An 18,895-nucleotide genomic window follows, 5' to 3' on the forward strand; every position below is an offset into this window, starting at 1 on the left:
TCTTTCCTTCCCTCCACTGTACTTTGAAGAGCACTCTGCTTACCAGATTTTTGAGTGACTACTTGAATGGATAGATATGGAGGGTATTCAAAGCCAAAGGGAGCTCAGGTAGATGTCAAGAATGCCCTTCTTCACAATGTACCATATGTATTGGCCTAAAGATGTAGGTGCTTCTCACCAGTGTATTATGAGCCCTCCATCCCCACCCCACTCAGGGATGCTGAGAAACAGCAGTATCCGGATCCCATAGATCTGATGACCTCTGACAATGCTTTTTCAGTCCCAAGATTCAGTGAATTAGAGTTACTAATGGGCTCTTTGGGAACGCCAGATGGGGGCGGTTTTGTCAACTTCTCTCTTCAGGAAAGTGATTCTATAACTAGTCACTCTGGCCCTGGGGCCAAGTCCAGGGCAGGCAGCAAATCAACTTTTTAAAACAAAACAGCTGGTGCTTAGTGTGGATGAGAAACCCTAGGTTCATGAGAAAGAGACCCCAGGATGCTGCTGATGCTACCAAAGAAGCCCCCACCAAGTTGAAAAACAAGATGGGAACAGACTGGGAAGGTGTTTGCCTATAAAATTCCTATTTAACTAATTATCTTTAATCTCTCCGACCCAAAGCAATGTTCTAAGATAGGAAGGAAATAATACATTGGAGAGCAGATATGAATTAGCATCAGTAAAGGGACATTACTTCTTGGGAGTACCCTACAGTGTGGGTGATGTGTAGAGACAATACAGATGGTATCAAAGAACAGGTTCCTGCCCCTTCTCCCCTTTCCCTGAGATTATTGCTAATAACTTGCTAACCTCCATCATTCCTACCTGCTAAAAGAATATAAAGGCTGTCAGCACCCTCTAATGTCAGTTCCCTGAAGTAAATCCCAGATGGCTTCACCCTAGTTCCTTCTCTTGAAAGATCTCATATACCTGTTTCTATAGGGCTCAGTTTCCTCAGCTGTGAAATGAAAGTATTTGATTAGATGAACTCTAAACTGGCTATAATCAGAGGATCCAAGATTTGCGCTTGGAGCAAGGGAGACTTTAGAGATTATTTTGTCTAAATTCCCACCTTGTAAGGATGAGATCCCAAGTGAGGAAGTGACTTATCCAAGGAAACATGGTTAGTACTTGAAAATCGGGGATTCAAACTCAGGTCCTGGAATTCTAGGACCAGTGTTTTATGCCCCAGTCTAGGCTGAGCATCGTGATTGGTCCATGGTACACACTTAATAAATGTTATTGATTGACTAGGTCACCTGTCCAAGGCCATGTCTTTCCTTGGGCACATGATGTTGTCACCCTGGTGCCTCTTTGGTTCCTTCCATGTGCCCTGGTTCTGCTCCCCCCTCCAATACTTAGCAAGCCCCCATACTCAGCCTCCAGCTGCCTCATTCCTGCCATTCACTCTGTCTTTCCAGGCCAGGGGGTGATTAGATATTGAGATTTAGCCACTTCAGCCTAAGCGGCCATTTCTTCCTTACTAATGCACTTGGAGCTCATTATAGACACACTGATTGCAGTGGAGTCCTGCAGAGTGTTTGAGAAAGGTGAAGCCTGCTTCAGTCTGCCCTACGTGGTCTTGCCCTGTACTGAGGAGTCTGCTGGAGAAGGCCCCTGGGCTGACCCAGTGCCAGGGCTGGGACATCAAAATAACCTGAGATTAGGAAGGAAGGGTCCTCAAGTCACAATGTCTCTGGGCCTGCATGCCCAACTCTATAAAAAAGAAGGAATCTTTTGAAAAGATCCCTCCCTGCTCTGATATCCTCTGTTCTATTTTCCACCCAACTCTGAGATTCTATGTTCTAAGTCTCTCGCAGCTCTGACATTCTATGGTCTTTCTTGGACTCTTTTCCTGTTTGGATTATTTATGTTTTAAGGTATCATAGACATTCCATGTTCTAAAGTCTTCTTGCTCTGACATTCTGTGTCTAAGTTCCCCCCACCCACCCAGCTCTCTCATTCTCAAGGTTTTCCCAGCTCTGACAGTCTGTGAATAGGTGAGACAGCCTCATTGTTATCTAAGTGTCAAACCAGGATGTGGTCAGAAGTATAGGGTGGGAATCGAATGGAAAGCTGGAACCAAGAAAATTAGATCAGAGACTTGCAAGGTCACACATCTATCAAGCAGAAGTCATAGTGGAGAATAGGTGAGCAAGGAAGAATTGAGATGGACACAAGGGTTCAAATAAGGGCTGAAGCCTAGGTTTTTTGTTTGTTTGTTTGTTTGTTTGTTTTTGTCTGGGGGTGGTAGCAGTGAATGTCCTATTGACCCTCGGAGGAGGAGAAGAAGGTGTGGAGGGGGCCTGAAGATGATCCATATCTTGCTTTGGTTTTGGGCCTGAATCCATACCAGTCACATCTCCAGTGGGGAATTCTGACCTCAAATCTTGGGTTTATTCATCATTGTTCAGTCTCAAAACTGACTGTTATATTTCTGGACCCCTCAGTGGGACCTGAATAAATTTTCAGACTTATAAGTTTCCCCTGCCTCTTTCAGGGATAGGAATAAATCCTAAAAGAAAGATGGAAGAATCCAGTAAGGAAATGCCCCCTCTGGGAGGATACTGTTGGAATCCTACCAGCTGGGTCTCTTGGAGTTAATCTTTTCTTTCCTTTCTTTCTTTCTTTCTTTCTTTCTTCTTTCTTTCTTTCTTTCTTTCTTTCTTTCTTTCTTTCTTTCTTTCTTTCTTTCTTTCTTTCTTTCCTTTTCTTTTCTTCCTTCCTTTCTTTATTTCTTTCCCCCTTCCCTCCCTCCTTCCCTCCTTCATCTTTCCCTCTTCTTCCCCCTTTGGCCTTCCCTCCCCTCCCCTCCCCCTTTTCACCTTTCCTTTCTCCTCTCCTTTTCCCTTTCCTTTTTTCCTTCCTTCTCACCATTTTTGAATGGGTTCAAATTTTAATTCTGTTATTTTTGTGTCCTTGGTCAATTGATTTAGTGGATAAAGCAGTTGTTAGTTCCTAGCTCGTTCCATGCTAGGCTACTAGCCACAGACTTAGATGCGAATCGGGGGAGGACTCACAGAAGAAGATTTGAGATGTCATCAGAATTTGGAGGGCTGACGAGGAGAAGAAGGTCTTGACTTGTGCCAGGTCCCAAAGAGTTAGAACAATGGGTTGAAATTGCAAAGGAGAAAATTTAGACTTTATGTCAGGTAAAAATTCACATGTGCATATAATAAACACAAACATATATATGCAAATATACTCATACATGTACCCATTTACACACGTGTGTATGTGTGTGTGAGTGTGTATATCTTAGCTGTCCCTAAGTGGAATAAGTTGTCTAGAGAAAGACTACTTAGCCTCCTTCAAGGTCTTCAAACAGTGGTCTACGACATCTATGACCATCCCATTGGCATGGGATCCTTTTCAGTATGTGGTGCACTGGATGACCGTTAGCTCCCTTTCCACTATCATATTTCTGTGGTTCTGAAATTAAACCATAGGTAAACAAAACTACACAGGATTGCAATGGAATGTTATTCCCTTGTAAGAAACGAGAAGTAGGGTGAATCCAGAGAAGCATGGGGAGATTCATATGGACAGATACACACTGAAATAGATCCTGGAGAGCATTCCATACAATGACTGACACTACACAAACAGAAGGAATAGTAGCAACAACAGTAACAACAAACATCAAGATAGGATTGAAAGCCTGGCAATGATAGTGTTTAATCTTGAAAGAAATGATGGTCCTCTCTCTCTCTCTCTCTCTCCTATGTGGAGGAGGCCAAAGAGGAGCAGCTTATACCCAGTCAGACTCTGGAAGTGTTGTGTAGTTTAGTTGAATTGCTATTTTTTCCTTTTTTACTCCTTATATGAGATGTCAGGAATAGTTTCTCAAGTCAAGGAGGGTTCTAGGTTCAAATGGGATCTTGGCCAAGCTAATCTCAATCGCCTTGTTTTCTCATCCTTAATGTGAGGATGGACTGAGCTTGATCTTTCTTGGCAGGGGAAGGGTGAGTAGGAGGGTCTATGGGTACAGAATGTTGCATAGACTGTCAGACACAATTGATGTATTGGCTGGTTTTGCAGAGATGCTTTTAAATATCTTCATTCAGGGGTGGCTAGGTATTGCAGTGAATAGAGCACCGACCCTGGAGTCAGGAGGACCTGAGTTCAAATCCGGATTCAGACACTTAATAATTGTCTAGCTGTGTGTCCTTGGGCAAGTCACTTAACCCCATTGCCTTGCAAAAACCTAAAAAAAAATATCAATAAATATCTTCATTCAGAAGGACTGACTTTCCACTTTAGAAAGTGTGGGAGGATATGTTTTAAAAAATGAAGGTGATATTAAAATAAAGCATATCAATACAAAATTAAAATATATCAGAGGAGGGTATGACCTTAATTATCTCTAAAGTCCCTTTTAGTTTCAAATCTGTGATCTCTCCCTCTCAAGTTAAATATTTAAGATGGAAACAAAATCCTGGATATTCTCACTGCCCTGAGTGAGTCCCTTACAAAGTACCCTTCTTATGTGCTGACTTCTCCTTCCAGAGAGCAGGCCTGTATACCTCAGGGAGGTATAACCTCTGACCCTGTTAGCCCCAGACCTCTTCCCAACTCTGGGGTCTACAGAGCTCTATAGTTAGAAAGCCAAAAGTATTGTGGCATAGCCTAGAGCCTTCTGCCAAAAAGACAAGGGTCCTTCCCCCTCCCCCTCTTCTACTCACCATCCCTTTCCAGACCGTGGCTAATATTCATAAAGTCATTAAATATTTAAATCCATGGTCTGCGGTGGGCAAGATTACCATGGCAACAGCCCAATATATTTTAGGATGGATTATTGCACCTTTCACTCAGTCACATGGAGCAGTAGCTTAGGGGCTACAGCAGTGTTCTATGTCAAGAGGGGGAATGAATCAGGAGCATGTGAGGGCAGAAGGCAGAAACTAGCACTATTCAACTAATTTTTGCTGAGGATAAGAAAATCAGAGAATATTAGAATTAGAAGGGATCTAAGAACACAGGTCAGATTTAGAAAGGGTCTTAAAGCATGGGCTATAGAATATTCAAATAGTAAAGGCTCTTAGCCTGTAAAGAAACTTAGAATATAAAATATAGATTAGAACCAGAAAAGGCCCGAGGAGTGGTGTGCTGGAGCCAGCTCTGACCAGCTTTGTGAAAGCTGATGGTTAAATTTTCAGTGTGAATATTTGTCTCAGATATGGCAAACATAAATCAAGACTGGCTTTATTATTCTGTTGATTGTCTAAGAGTAGACTTGAAAAAATGATAGAGAAAATGTTAATGACAAAGATTAAACTTAAAATGATATCATACTTGCATTTTTTTCAAAGAGCAAATTGCCAGACCATTTTACTAGTATACTCTTTTTTTTTAGGTTTTTTTTTTTGCAAGGCAATGGGGTTAAGTGGCTTGCCCAAGGCCACACAGCTAGGTAATGATTAAGCGTCTGAGGCTGGATTTGAACTCAGGTCCTCCTGACTCCAGGGCCAGTGGTCTATCCACTGCTCCACCTAGCTGCCCCAAACAGCATACTCTTAACTGAAGCCTCAGAAAGCCTTTGCTGAAGAGTCTTTAGAATGCAGAAAGTTGGAGTTGAAGGGTTTTTAGAGCAGAGAGTGTTAGAACATAGAAAGTCAGTACTACAAAGGAGTTTAAAATAGAGATTCTAAAAGATCAGAAAAATAAATTCTAGAATCCAGAAGATCAAAATTTAGATAAGAGCTAGTCCGATTCCCTCCTTTACAAGCTAAGTCATTTCCCTTGGGTCGCGTAGCAAGTTAATGGCATAGCCAAATTTCCCCAAAGACCTTGCCTAAAGTTGACTACATGATAGTTTCCAGCCTAAGTCCAAACAGGGACACTCAACTAATTTTAATTGACTTCACAAAAATACCATGTCCGGTGAAATCTTATAGAGGGTATCCATGCAGAACAAATAGAGTGCTGGACTTGGAAGGAAGAGGGTCTGGGTTCAGATCCCACCATTGCTGTTTTACCACCTAGGCAACCCAGAGCAAATTCATTAAGTTCTTTTTATAAATCAGTATTTGCTGATATGTTTTTTTTCTCATCTATAAATTGGGCAGTTACCGCAGAAGAGTTATTGCAAGAATTAAATGAGTTAATGTCTGTAAAGAGCTTGGCCATGTCATTAAGCGATCCCATCGCTGTTTTAGACAAATAGAGATTTTTGTCCATAGAATCTTAGGGTCTTCTAGTGGAAAGGGACCCAGGTGATCATCTAGTCTACTCCATGCCCAAACTTCGATCTATCCTTTATAATATCCCCCCAAAATGTTCACCAACCCTTTACTTACAGATCTCTGGGGACGAGGAGCTCACTTACTGACTAGGCAATCTACTTTCCTTTTAGATGCTCTAATTATGAGGAATTTTAATATCATCTATTTATTACAAATAAATTCCCTGAGGGTAGGAAGAAACTTTTTTACTTATCTTTACAGTGTTTGGTAAATAGCAAACACTTAGATGTTTTGTCTTGTTTTTTTTCATTCTTTCTTTTATCCACCCAAGTCATTCCTAGGTCCTTGATGTATTATCACCTGGATGCCAAATATTAATCATAAAAGATTTATTGGCCTCCTATTACTAACCTAGGGCATGCTAGGAACTGTGAGGAATGCACAGGAGGAAGAATCATGTGAGTGAAGAACTGGAAGGAGCTTAGAACATAGAATATCTGATCATAGAACATTAAATTTGAACTGGTCCTTAGAACACTGAATGTTAAAACTAGTACAAACTTTAGAACATAAAACAGAGTATCTTGGAATTGGGAGAGACCATGAATATAGAAACTCAAAACTGTGAGAGATATTAGACATTATCTGGTCCAAACCTTTCATTCATAGTCTCACAGAACCAAGACTCTAGGCTATGTCCAGCATCTTTTCTTCTCTGCCCCATAACCACTTTATAATGAATAGGTAGAAGTCACAAGGAAGCAAATCTGAGCTCAGTGACAGAAATAACCTTAATTACAACTGTGTAGAGGGGATTCTGTGTCTCTGTGAGACAGTGAGTTTTCTGTTCCTGAAGGTCTTCAGGAGGATCAGTGGTCACTTGTCTGGAATGACAAGTGAGGGGAAGGGAATGTATTAGTCAGCCCAGAGGACCTCTGATTTCTTTTCTAGTCTTAAGATTCTGTGAGCATAGTCATAGTAACCTGGCCACTCCTAAAGTCCCTCCTTACTCTGACATTCTGCATCCTAAGATCCCTCTGAGCTATGACATTCTCTGGTCTGTTCTAAGGTCCCTTCTAAGGTCTAACCTTTTATGGAATATATTCTTAGGTCCATTCCAACTCTAACATCCTATATTTATGTTCCAAGGCATCTGCCAATTCTGTCTAATATTCTCTGCTCTTTGTTCTAAACCCTTTACAACTCTGTTCTAAGGTCCCCTCAGCTTTAGCATTCTATCTTCTAAGAATTGTTACATTTCTCATAGTCACCCTTCTACTTGTAAGGTCCCTTCAAGTACCAATATGTTATAGTCCATGTTATATTGTCTTTTTTCAGCTTTAACATCCTGTATATAGGTTTTCAGGGCAGTTATGTGGTGCCATAGTGCCTAGAGTACCATCCCTGAGTTCAAATACAGCCTCAGACACTTTTATTAATTGTGTGACCCTAGGCAAGTCACTTTACCATGTTTGCCTCAGTTTCCTCATCTTTAAATGAGCTGGAGGAATCTTTACCAAGAAAATCCCAAATGGGGTCACAAGGAGTGAGACATGACTGAAAATGGTAACAACAACAAATATAAGTTCTAAAATTCCTTCCACTTGACATTCAAAATCTGTTAGGTCCCTCTCAGCTCTGGTGCTCTGTGTCCTAAGGTCATCTGGAATGTTCTGTTTTCCAAATTCCTTGTCTTCTCCATGGTTATCTTCAGTTCAATTCAACTTAATCCAAGCATTTATCGGGCATCGATTATTCATCTTGTCTTCTGCTAGGCCCTGAGTCTATAGAATACATTTGGTGATGCATGCACAAATTGAAAACTGTCATTCCTTTGAAGCCCTCAGGCCAGGAAGTTTGCCAGAGCTCATGAAAACTCACTCTCCCCCAGTCCAGGTAGGCATCCACTCCATGAAATGGAACCCTCCATGGGAGACGTCAAGCAGACAGCTGGTCCTCCTGTGGCGTAACATTTCAATGAGGCCAGGAGGGAATGAAGATGTAATTTGGGATTTTATTACACACACTGGTGATGCCTCTTCAACTTAGATCCTCCAGACCTGCCCCTCCGGATGCTGACTCCTTAGGAGTCTAATTGGAGTTTTTCTACCATGCAAGCATGTGTCCATGTCACCGTGTCTACTTGGTAGGATTTTTGAGAGGGGAGGAGCAAAGGATTGTCTGTTTATGTGCCTCTGGACTAGCAAGGCTCCTTGTTTAGGGATAATATCATCACTCTGCTGCCCATATCCTCTCTTTACCTACTGAGTTAGCAAGGAATGGTTGAGCTGCCCAACTGTAAGTTTTTTCCCTTGGGCCTTATTCTCCAGATTTTTGGTTTTTTTCTGTTGGCTGCTTCAAGCTCCCCAGGCCTAACTGAAAAAAAAAACCCAACTGCCTTTCATTGTAGTCCCTCCAAATATATTCTTCCCCATCTCCTCCCCCATTCTCAGCTCCACCTGCCTCTTTTTCTTTGGCTCACTGCAAAAAAGGGTCCTGCAGGGGACCTGGGAGGGGAAAGAAAAATAAAAGGAGGTGATTTATGAGTTTAGCTGTGTCATCTTAATCAAAGGACCCCTCCTGTGCCTCCCCTTCCCAGCTCACTGCAGATGAGGCCTGGGAAGAAGGGAGGAGGTAAGATGAATAAAACTGTCAAAGGCTGCTGCTAGGAGCTCCCTGTGTGACTCCAGCCAAACCTTGCACCTCTGGAGCCTTGGATGGCCCAAGCATTGATGGAGATGGCAGTTTTTTACAGAGGTAGATTTCAAACTCATTTTACAGATGGGGAAACTGAGGCCCCAAGAATTTGAGTGACTTGAAAAAGTAGTACAACTAAGCCGAACAGGTCCCAGATTTGAATGTGTGGCACCTGGACTAGAAGGTCTCTGATTTCCCTCCCTGTTCTGATATTCTGTGTCCTTAGGTCCCTTCCAGCTCTGATAATCCATGTTCTAAATTCCTTTCCAGTTTTATATTGCTTTCTGGCTTAGATATTTGATTTGTAGAATACCTTTCCCTTCTGACTCACATAGTCTATGTTCTAAATTAACTTCTAGGTCAGATATTCTGTTCTAAATTCCTCATCCAACTCAAATATTCTAGGTTCTAAAATCCCTTCTGGCTCTGACATTCTTTATGCTTAATGTAAATGGTGGGATGTTTGATATGACCTGCAAAAAATTCTTGTTTGTGTCCCCTAGACTAGGAGAGTTTCCTCTTTTCCCATGACCTCAGTCTGGATGCAGACACTGGATCAATCATCCCTTCCTTCCAGCATCCTTTCAGCTTCCTCTGGTGGCGCTAATCAAAAATGTGGACTTGCCAGCATCACAATCAGCTTAGTCACTTCACTTGTTAAGTAGGAGGTGAGGGCAGATCAGGAATGGTCTTCCCCTCAGATTTCATGGACGGCCATAATTATAGTAATGGTATTGGATCTGTGACTTCATTAGAAAAAAGGAATTTCTGGAGGAGGAATTTCTTCCACCAAAGCAAGTTGATATTTCTTCACAAGGTACCGTCTTAGAGTGCTGCCTAGAGCTGGGAGAGGTTAAGTGACTTAACCAGGATCACACTATTATATGTCAGGATATATAAGGTAATATTATGTTATGACATGTGTTACTATGTGTCGGGACATATAAGATATAGAGATAATAGAAACTCAGGAGATAATTGGAGATATCATAGAAAAGAAAAGACATTAAGAAGGGTCACAGCTTCTTATAGAAGGTGGGACTTTAACTGAGACTTGAAGGAAGCTAAGGGATGGAGAAGAGGAGGGAGACAGTCAGTGAAAATGTCCGAAATTGTAAGAAGGATTGTTCTTTACAGGGAACAGCAAGGAAGTCAGTGATGCTGGATCACAGAAATTCATTATGCTTAATGTAAATGGTGAGATGTTTGATATGTCCTATAGACATGTGGGGAGAAAGGTAAAAGACTAGAGAGGTAGGAAAAGACCACATTATGAATGACTTTGAAATCCAAATGGAGAAATTTATATTTGACCCAGGAGGTAATAGGGAACCACTGGAGTTCATGAATGAGTGGGTTATAGGGCCAGATGGATGCAAAATGAATATCAATTTGACCAGTAAGTGGAGGGTCAGCTAAGGTGGGAAGAGATTTGAGGCAGGCAGACCCATCAGCAGTTATTATCATATTCTAGGTATGAAGTAATGAGGCCTGCCCCTCATTATTGGATGGGGAGCAAATGAAAGCTGTAAAGTTAGAATCAACTGGATTTGGTAACTGATTGGATATGGGGGTTAACAGAGTGAAGGGTATAGAATGACATCTAGCTTGTGAGCCTGAGTGACTGGGAAGATGACTGGAACCTTGGCAGGAATAGGGGAGTTACAAATAGGAGAGGCTTTGAGAGGAAAGCTAATGAGTTCAGTTTTAAAGGTGATGAATTTGAGATGCTTATGGAGCATCTGGCTGGAGGTATCCATGAGGTAGTTGGATATACAAGACTGCAGGTCAATAGAGAGTTTAGGATTGGATAAGTAGATTTGAGATCCATCAACAGAGAGAAAGTGATTGAATCCATGGCAACTGATGAGATCACCAAATGAAGTAGTAAAGGGGGGGGGAAGAGAATGGGGCTCAGGGCAGAATCTTGGGGGACATTATCTCTCATTTGGCCTGACAACAACCTACAATGCTACAAACATTTTACAGATGACAAAACAGACTTGATTGGAACTTGAACCTTGACTCTTCCTTCCATCAAACTTAGCAGACCATCTATTGGTATTGAGAAGTTATTTCAGTCATGTCCAATTCTTTGTGACCTCATTTGGAATTTTTTTTTGGCAAAGATACTAGAGTGGTTTGCAATTTCCCTCTCCAACTCATTTGACAAATGCGGAAACTGAGGCAAACAGGTATAAGTGACTTGCAGAATCACTCAGCTAGTAAGTGTTTGTGGTCAGATTTGAACTCATAAAGATGAGTCTTGCTGGTCCCAAACCCAGTGCTTCTTGTGCTAATGTTCACTTTAGTGATCTATTTTCTTGTCCTGTCCATCTGCTTGATGGTTAATTCCTACAGACACCTTGGGTGGCACAGTACAAAGAGCACTCGTCTGGGAGTGAGGAAGACCTAAGTTCAAGTCTGACTTCAGATGCTCCCGAGTTATAATGACTTTAGGCAAATAAGTTACTTGATCTCCCCCTGCCTCAGTTTCCTTGTTAGTAAAATGTGGATAATAATTGCACCTACCTCCCAGGGATGTTGTGAAGATCAAATGGGATAACATATGAAGCACTTCATTATTATTGTTGTTGCTGTCTTTCCTATATATATAGCAACCTTATCTTTTTGTCTCTCCTAGTGGCTGGCACAATAAATACTCTGTACAGAGAAATGTTTGTTGAATGAATCAGACATGGGATTTATTTGGAATGAGTCGGAGAGAGAATATAGTTGACAAGCTCCCTCTCTGCCAAGCCTACTCAGAGTTCCTGTCTTTTATTTTTCTTTACACTCACTGTCAGCCTCTCTCTTTGGCCCCTTGGTACAGAGATTGAATACATGAGGTTCCTAAGCCCCTCCTTTTCATGTCCTATCTAATGGAGACTGTGCTGTGACTTGGGTATATTGGATGAAAAGTCATCTCTTCCAGACTGCTGCCTCCCCTTATGTGATGCACAAAGGGAATCTAGGAATCGGGACTTGGAAGGTTGGGGGGGGGAGCAGAGGCAAAAACAAGAGGTTAATTCAGAAGATAAGTGGAGATGATCAAGAGGGAGACTTCTGGAAGGACACAAGCTGTACAAAGATCAGGAAATGAAGGAGGAAGAGAAACTCCTCAGGGAGCCTAGCAAAAGACTCCTGGAGTGGACTGCCACACTACTATCATCAGAGCCAATGCATTTAAATAGTCCTTTAATGGTTTATAAAACATTTTAAATCTCTTATCTCATTGGATCCTAACAATACCTGAGGTCAGTTATGCTAGGATCCATGTTACTTCCACAAAGAAGTGTTACTGTGTCCAAAATACACTGTTCTTTCCACTATATTGTAGCTGTTTATAAAACAACACAATGGCAACAATACATGAATGCACAAAGTGTCTGTGATATTATAGTCCAATGGACTCCCTGGAGAAGTCCTAGATGATGGGGTCCTAGATAGAATAAATAACACAGATCATCCCACCAATCTATGGCTTAGTAGATAAGTAAGAGGGAGTGTACCTGAGGCTCAGAAGTTTGGTTTTTGCTGTTGAATTGTTTCAGTCCTGTAAGACACTGACTCTTTATTAGGTGTGTATGGGGGGGGGGGAGTTCCTAGAAAAAATACTGGAATGGTTTGCCATTTCCTTTTCCAGCTCATTTTACAAATGAAGGACAGAGGCAAACAGAGTTGAGTGATTTGCCCAAGATTACCCAGCTAGGAAGTATCTGAGACCAGATTTGAACTCCTGAATATGTCTTCCTGTTTCCAAATTCATTGCTCTATTCACTGTGCCACCTAGGTGCCAGTCAGAAGCTTGCTAAAAGCTCAAAATAGCAGTCCCACGTTCATTGCACCAATAAGCAAGAGACTCTTGGACCCTGACCTGGGATTCTGGGTTTATATTTCAGCCTTAGACAGCTTCTTAGATTTCCTTTGCATCCCTTGCATTTCAGAAACCCAAGACCCCTACTTCTGCAATCCTCTCTTCTTTCTCGCTTGTCTGTTTTTGTATGTCATGTCACAGTAGGTTACATGTTTGCAATGATGCCCAACATTTTCACAAGATGATGCACTAATTCATTCAACCTCTGGCTTATAGTATCAGCTCCTGGCTGATGGCAGTCCCCTGGACCACTGAAACTACTCTATATGCAGAAAGATTTTTATTAGTGTTACAGGAAGTTTTCATAAACAATATGTTGAATGGCATGACTCTTTATTGTCTTTCTGTATTGAAAATAACTGAATATTTTCTCTTCTAGGTCAAGTCTGCCCAATAATACAAATAGACCAGGATCCCTTGGACTGTTTGGAGACAGTTGTTTCATTGTCGTCTGAAGACCTCTAAAGGTGGGTAACCTGATTTTTTACCTTGGTTTACTTACTTTTTCCTTTCCAATATGACAGTATTGTCTAGTGGGGAGAACACTGACTGAAAAGTCCAGGATATTGAGTTTGATTCCCAATTCTAATGGTTCTACAGTCCTACTGTCTATATATAGTACATTTGGAAGTCTGCAATAACTCTGATATTCTATGTACTGATATTCTGTGTTCTAAGGAGTTCCCCACCTCTGACGGTCTATGTTCTAAGGGTCCATCCAGATCCAGTATATATTTTATTTTCTGAAATCTGTCCCACCTATGAAATTCTTTGTTCTATTTTCTAAAGTCTGTCCCTACCTTGACATTCTATGTTCTGTCTTCCCTTGTGCTGACAGTTCCCCAACTCAGACATTCTGTTTCCTAAGGGATTCCCCAGCTCTGGCAATCTATATTCTAAAGGCCTGCTCAACCCCAATAGTTTTAATATTTATATTCTAAAGTTAGTCCCTACTCTGATGTTCTTTGTTCTATAGTCTAAAATCCATCTAAAGTCCATCTGTAGTCCATCTAAGCTATGTTCTAGCTTTCCTTTCCAGCTCAGTTGGCTCTGTCATAGTCTGTCATTTTCATCTTTCTATACTAAGATTTTTTCCAGTTCTAATAGTCTATGTTCTAAGTCCTCTTACAGTGAGGCCATTGTATTCTGTATTCTCAATCTCCTGCAGTTTGGATATTCTATTTCAATGACCCTCTCAGCTCTGAGATTATACTTTATAAAACTTTCTTATAATCCTCTATCTGAAATTCTAAAGACTCTCCTCCCTCTGACATTCCATGTTCTGTATTCTAAGGTCCCTTTCTAGCTCTGGTGTTCTGTATTCTAAACTTTCTTTTAGGTTTGCCAGGCAAAAGAATTGGGGAGGAAGACATTCAGGATGAATTGTGAGATCAGAATTGTTCACACATATCTATCTCTTTGTGATCTCTTTTGGGGTTTCTTGGTAAAGATACTGGAGTGATTTGTCATTTTCTTCTTCAAATTCATTTTACAGACGAGGAAACTGAGGCAAACAGGTTAAGTGACTTGTCCATAACTAGTGTCTGATTTAAACTCAGTTTTTCTTGACTCCAGGCCCCACACTCTACCCATTGCAACAGCCTAGGTTGAAAATGAGAGGCATCAAATGAAAACATAATCTGAATATAAATTGAAGCATGCTTTTTTTAACTTTATTTTTCTTGAGGGTTTTTTTTGGGGGGGGAAGAGGATCTGTGTTTTCTGTCACAATGTGTGACTATTATTGAAATGTTTCACATGGATAATTTATATATAAAATTGCTTACCTTTTCAATGGGGGTAAGTGGAAGGGAGGAAGAGAATTCAAAGTGTTAAAAATAATTCTAAAAATTGTTTTAACATGTAGCTGGGGAGAAATATAATACTAAATAAATAAAAAAATGAAAACACAAATGAATAACAAATAAAGTATCCTGCCCTCTCTGGCATCCTATAATTCTCTCTCAGATTCCCATAATCCTTTTAAATGTTCCCCCAACACACAAACACCTCCACCCATCATAGAGTCTAAGCTTTGGAGAGTTAGCCCATGGTTGACCTCTTCTGGTTCTATGAAGTCAAATTATAGGGAAGGAAACCCAGAAATAACTTGTTTTCCTGGCTCAGAAGATGATGCCCTACCCCTTTTTAAAGTCCTTTTTGTCCAAGACCTTCAAACTATTTGCTCCAAGGTTTTCTTTCATGTCCTCTTAGGGAACCCCTCAGAGGATCAGGAGGTAAGAATAATTGACAGACCCATTTTCAGAATGAAGAAAGCAAGAGCCTGAAAGGCAAAGTTCCTATAAGGGAGAGAGGGCAGGCATCCTTCTTGCCACACTGCCTATTAGACTAAGTCATCTGCCCATCCACCCATCCATCACCTATCCACCCCACCTTCCTTTAAAATGTAAAAAGCTCCTGCATGAGATTTTTTATTGCCCTGTCTGTGAGCCCAGAAGCTAAAAAGGAAGTGGCCCCTCTAATAAATGCAATCCATAATAAATGCATGCAATGGATTTGTACAGCTCAGTGTTTATTATGCCTTTCAATTGTTAAGTGTTCAAAGTGGGGGAAACAATTCTTTACACTATATGTAGAGTGGTTTGGCCCAGGCAAGTCAACAATGAAGACACCCTAGCCAGGATGAACATTCTCCAGTGTTCATTCAGCCAAGTCTGCTGGGGACAGCTCATCCATCCTCAATGGATGACCTCAATGAGAATCACCTACTAGGTGGTGAATATTGTTCAATATTTGGAGAATGTTGAATTCACTTAAAACCAATGAGCTTTTATTTAAGTACCTCCTCACTTTGTATAGCATTCAAACTACAAAGATCAAAGCAAGACAGTCCTTGGCCTCATGGGACTTCCATTCTACTCAAGGATCCAATGTGTGTCAATAAAGTAATAGGATATGAAATACAAAGTCATTTTGAGAGGGGAGGCACCAGCTCCTAGGGGACTAGAAAAAGGGGAGTGGGCACTTGAGTTGAGAAGGGAAGGGAAGCTATAGGTTCCAAGACACAGAGGTAAGGAAGCAGAGCCCGGAGATGGCAGATGGAATCTTTTATGTGAGGACACTGTAAACAAATCCATTTAGTTGGCGTACAAAATGTATGAGGTTGGGGAGCAAGGGGATATGAGAGGGTGGAGTTCAGTTGTAAAGGGCTTTAAATACTCACCAGAGGTGTTTGTTTTTGATCAGAGTGGAAAGAGGGAGCTTTTGAAAGTTTCTTGAGCTGGGTTCTAAGGGAATATCAGTTTGGTGGCCTTTGTAGAGAGCTAGAAGAGGCCTTAGAATGTCAAAGCTGGGGCAGCTAGGTGGAGCAGTGGATAGAGCACCAGCCCTGGAGTCAGCAGGACCTGAGTCCGAATCCGACCTCAGACACTTACTAATTATCTAGCTGTGTGACTGTGGGCAAATCACTTAACCCCATTGCCTTGCAAGAAAACCAAAAAACAAAAAAAGAAAAAAAGAATGTCAATGCTTAGATGCATGCTTACGCATCATCTTGTCTCCCCCTCCTTTTATAGGAGAAAACTGGGGTTTACCCAAACTGGGATGAAGAAAATGGGGCTTGCCCAAATCGGAATTCGAACCCAAATCCACTGGGCCCCAAATTCATTGTTCTTTCTCAGATGAAGCAAAAAATACTGAGACCTGGCAAAGACCTTTAAAAAACCAAGGTCTTCCATTGCATCCAGGGCCATCCCCAGTCATCCTGATACCTCTTTGGGCCACTGGACACAGATGACTCTGGAGGAAAAAGTGAGACTGGTGATTTTACCCCCCCACACACACACACACTTAAATCCAGTTCACCTGCATTTCGTGGCATCACTTTCTTGATATCATGGTCCTTTTCAAGAACAAAGGACAAACAATTACAACCACAGCAACAACAACAAACTTTGCCAGATGTCATTTTCCAGGTCAAAAAACTCAAAAATGCTAACAGCTTGATTCTGGGACTGATGGAAAAGGATCTGGGGGGAGATAGCAATTCAGAGTATCCTAAATGAAAATAGGACATGCTCAACCCATTTTTCCTTCCCAGCACATCTTTAAATGACAACTCTGGACATTTGAGGCAAAAATTCCTAAAACCTAAATTAATGGGTTTACCAAGAGCAAGGAGATGGCCTAGAGGACAATAAGATGCCCCTTCCTGTTTTAAATCTTTGGGCCTCCTCCTTCAGGCTCTGCCTTTCTTGTATATCTGAGCTCCTCTCCTTCCTTCCCTGCTCTCCCCACTGGACTCATATTCTTTTATTTTTAGAAGAGGGAAAAAAATAAAAGCTGCCAGGGTTTATTTAAAAAGGGAGCATTAAATGGCCTTTAATTCTCTGGCAATAGCTCTAAGGGTCCAGGGTTACTTAAAAGTGAGGGAAGGGACGGGAAAGGAGGGAACTTGTAATTCCCACCAAAGAAAACAAAGCTCTCAGCTCCTTACTCGAAACTGAGCTAAAACCCAAAGCAACACACACACACACACACACACACACACACACACACACACACACACACACTCTCACACAAACACACACACACACACACACACACACACACACACACACACAATCTTTTATAACACAAAATCTCTTTCTTTAGGAGTAAGATACAAAGCAAATGCCAGCGGGTCCCCACCAGAGCTACCCCACTTTTCCCTTAATTTGTTATGGAGTGAGGGAAGGGGTGATTGACCCCTACAGGAACGTTTGGTAGTTTAGCAAAAATAATTTTGGACCTCACATTCGATATTTCCAGATGTCACTCCCTCCTCCAGCCCCTTCGACCCTGTCTACCCTATATTCCTGGGATATTTAGTTCAAGTCAAGGTAGAATTATCCAGAAGAAACCACAGTTTTCCCTTTTAGAGAGCCAGAGTTCTTCCTTTCCTCTCACTTACCTCATCCTTATTGAAAAGTTACCATTTCCCCTAATAGAATATAAACTCCATGGAGGCAGGGAATGTTTGGAGATTTTCTTTGTTTCTCCAGTAAGCACAGTGTTTTGAGCCTAGATGCTTATTAAATATTTACTAATTGATTAACTGATCTCCCTCTTGTTTCCCAAGAAAGACACAACACATGTCCAAAGGGCCTACAAAAAAAGGTCCTGTCTCTTTCATGGAATATATAAAGGAGTCAGACAAAGCAGCATGAGAATTTCAGGGAATCCTTTCCTGAATCTGATAATAAAGCATTTTTTGTTTGTTTTTTTCAAGGCAATGGGGTTAAGTGACTTGCCCAAGGTCACACAGCTAGGTAATTATTAAGTGTCTGAGACCAGATTTAAACTCGGGTTCTCTTGACTCCTGGGCTGATGCTCTATCCATTGAACCACCTGACTGGCCCAATAACATTTCTTTATTCCAAATTTATTTACAAAGAATCTTGATTGGGACAGCTAGGTGGCACAGTGGATGGAGCACCAACCCAGGAGTCAAGAGATGACCTGAGCTCAAATCTGACCCCAGACACTTAATAATTGCCTAGCTGTGTGGCCTTGGGCAAGTCATTTAACCCCATTGCTTTGCACCCCTCCCCCCAAAATAATCCTGATCATAAAAGATATTTATCTGATTCCAAAACTTAAGTCTGTCATAGAAGGTAAGTTCCATGAAGGCGGGGAATACCACTTTATTCATCCTTGTACTTCGCTTTTGAACTTTGTGCAGTAGATGGCACACAGTCTGCCTATATTGTCCATAATGCTTTTTAAATGATGGATCAATCCACCAATCAGTAAGCATTTATTAAATCCTTACTGAGTTCTACCTGTTATGCTGGGTTCTAGAAATACAAACATAAAAGGGAAACAGACCCTGCCACCGGGGAACTTACGGTCTATAAGGAAAAGCAATATGTGTACATAGATGAATATAGAAATATGTTGAAAGTAAATTGGGAAGGAGACACTGGCAGCTGTGGGGAGAAGTGAAAAAGGAAGGGGTCAGGAAAGATATCTTGCAGGCAGTGGTATTTGCATTATTTGTTGAAGGGCATCAGGCATTCTGAGGGGCAGACAAAGAGTGAGTGAATTTCAGACATGGCGGACTGCGTGTCATAGACATGGAAAAAGGAGATGGAATTCTGTGTGAAGAATAGTAAAAAGGCCTGTTTGGTTGGAC

At 41.3% G+C, this 18,895-nt stretch overlaps 1 long non-coding RNA gene across 3 annotated transcripts in view; it reads left to right on the plus strand.

The window, feature by feature from the left end:
• The window catches only part of LOC141518479 (uncharacterized), a 202,781-nt gene extending 189,415 nt beyond the window's left edge, over positions 1-13,366 (plus strand). For 2 of the 3 annotated variants that reach the window (XR_012477203.1, XR_012477204.1), the window contains exon 4: positions 13,139-13,366. This is a non-coding gene — a long non-coding RNA (uncharacterized LOC141518479). The remainder of the gene's footprint in view (positions 1-13,138) is intronic. The other variant, XR_012477202.1, reaches the window with a different exon arrangement.
• The last annotated feature ends 5,529 nt before the right edge of the window (positions 13,367-18,895 follow it).

This window comes from Macrotis lagotis, chromosome 3, assembly GCF_037893015.1.
Source record: "Macrotis lagotis isolate mMagLag1 chromosome 3, bilby.v1.9.chrom.fasta, whole genome shotgun sequence".
Lineage (NCBI taxonomy): Eukaryota > Metazoa > Chordata > Mammalia > Peramelemorphia > Peramelidae > Macrotis > Macrotis lagotis.